Raw genomic sequence first — 2,890 nt, 5'->3', positions numbered from 1 at the left:
ACCTACTTTAAATGATCTTCCCTGAACGGATAAAGCACAATTGTATCAATCTATACTACTTTTATAAAGAGGAAAGATTTGAATTTTTGTATTTTTCATGGATTGAAAAAACTCACAAACTACTGGACCGGTTCAAAAATAATTTCACCATTAATGAGCTACGTTATCAGTTAGTAACATAGGCTGTTTTTTTATTTAGATTTCACGCGGAAAAAGTCGCGAGCAACGGCTAGTTTTTTATTTCTTTCTCCAATGAAATCGTTTATATATGTTTTATTTTTACATTTACATTTTAAATTTTACTATAGTTAGTTATAGTTAGTTTTATTTCTCATAAACGAGAATGTTATTCTAACTCGGATCTTCATCGATATGTTACTTACGAGTATTGTTATATAATACTAGCTGTTCCCGTGCGACTTCATCCGCCTAAATTGGGAAAATTTAGTTTTATTGTTTACACGTCAAATTATCAATAGCAAATATCAAAATGACATGACAAACCTTAGCAAATTACTTCCTTAATGTTGGCAGCAACTTATGGTCTCTTTCCCACATTAGGATTTTATCCAAAAAATTACCCCCTGAGATTAATGGCGTGAAAATATATAGCCTAAATAGTATAGATAGAAATAATAGCACGCAGTATTTTTGTGACTCAAATTAATATTAAATTAATGAGATTTTTTTAAATTATGATTTCATCAAACTTTTATTTTAAAGACTGCTTTAAAAGTATATTTAATTATTATATTCGCATTGCAATGTATTTTTTGCAGTACATAAAAGGTATTATATTATTTACTTAGATGTAAATATAAAGTAGTATGACGAGTTATTTATAGTTTGTCGTTTACGAAATCAGCTGATGCTATTGTAGAAAAACGTAACACAACAAAATTTTAACAATGGGAGATGCGCAATGGCTGTCGGTCGGATTGAAGGTGAATTTCTTTGAAAGAGAGATCGTTCTTTAGTTCTGCAGCAACCTGTAAAGGATTCTTTTGTGGGATAAGAATGCGTCTCGGCGCAGCTGCCCGGGCCCGCTGTTAAATTTGCTAACCCGCGACTTGCGAGCTTCGACCTAACATTGTGTTATGAGCGACACTTATTCCGGACACTAAGTCAGCAGCCTTGTGGGATTTTGCGAGAATGATATTAAACTAATCATTATGTCTTTGAACATCTAGTAATAAGCCTTTTATCATTGTCATATTTATTACATTAGCAGCGCATATACTTAAATGATATATGATATTAGCTGTTCCCGTGCGGCTTCGTCCGCATGAAATTATGAAAATTTTATTTTATTGTTTACATTTGTCAAATTATCAATAGCAAATGTCAAAATGACATGACATACCTTAGCAAATTACTTCCTTGATGTTGGCAGCAACTTATGGTCTCTTTCTCACATTAGGGTTTTTATCCAAAATATTTACCCCTTAAGTTTAATGGCGTGAAAATATATAGCCTAAAGCGTGACGTAAGTGTAGACCTTTTTATTAAAAAAAGTATTATTCAAAAATATGCTGTAATTGCTGACATCTTAGACAACAAAGAACTGTGTGTTTACGCTTTATTATTATAGTATAGATAGTTCAGTACCTATACCTAACTTCTTTTATTTAACAAAGTTAGAAACGCTTGACAACAAATTGAAAGACGTAAATGTATGTTATACAACTGTATCTTACAATCAGAAATCATTTAGTGGAGTGGTTTTCTGTTGTTAACATAAGTTGCGCAAGAGTGCGTCGATAGTTGTCAGAGGGCGCGCGCCGCGGCAGCAGCGCCAACGTTGCCGGTCGCCTACGACGTCGTAATTGACAAGCGCCGCGCACGCTTCACATCATCGATCAACTTGACCACCTCACATCTGACTTACGAAATTCGCATTCGTGCCGATATTGATCCTTTGCTAAGCACGACATCTAACGCAACACACAATGTATATAATTATTGCTGCTATTATGAATATTGTAGTTACCGTTTTTGATTCTTATATTCGTCATTATTTATTCTTATGTTGTTAAAGTATTAAAATACGATTTGTCCAGGCCCTTTAATAAAATTGTTGGTGCTTCTACTTTAATGTTAAAAGGTTACAACTTAAAATCGGTGTAAAACATTTTAACCAATGGTTATGTTAATGTTTATGGCTTAGTTCTGCAAATTATGTTTTTTCTTATCTTGTTTAGTTTACGGGGAGATTCGACGACAATTTGTCTTATTAAGTATAGATAAATTGGAGAAATAAACATAACCGTGCTTACTGTATCCCATGCGAAAATTTCATGATTTTTCAAATTCTCAATCTCAAATAACAAAAATGGCATTTGAATTTAGATAGGAAGAAATACAAAAGTTATACGCGAAAAACAACAACGAGTAACTATAATTAATTGATAGCAAATATAGAGGCGTACACTTACACAATTGCGTGTTATTTCCGCAATTGTGGTCTGATTGCGAACAATGAAACAAGTGGCCGGCCGATGTCAGCACAGCGCGGTGTTCAATAATTTACTGCGACTCATTACAGTGCGCTGCCGCCGCCGACTCCCACTTACGCCTGTAGCACATGTACATAAAAGCGTACTGCTATCCAAACGAAGCTATATATGCTATTAAACTTTTCTGGATTCTGTTTGGTTATTAAACAGGCTCAGTACGCGGCACCGGAGCACAATCTGTTTCCTGTTTAACTTTATTCTTTGCTACAAGTACAACGCTTCGCTTTGGTTCCGCTTTTATGGCTGTGTGCTACAACCTTATCATTTGTAACCTGACCGCGCATAGTCTGGCTATTTAGATATCATTAATGATCTTCGAATGTTTCTTTGTGACGATATAATTCGCGTATTATTTGTAGATGAAAAGAAATTAT

This window comes from Papilio polytes, unplaced genomic scaffold (assembly GCF_000836215.1).
Source record: "Papilio polytes unplaced genomic scaffold, Ppol_1.0 DF824102.1, whole genome shotgun sequence".
Classification (NCBI taxonomy): Eukaryota; Metazoa; Arthropoda; class Insecta; order Lepidoptera; family Papilionidae; genus Papilio; species Papilio polytes.
The sequence above is the reverse complement of the archived record's forward strand: the minus strand, read 5'-3'. Positions refer to the sequence as shown.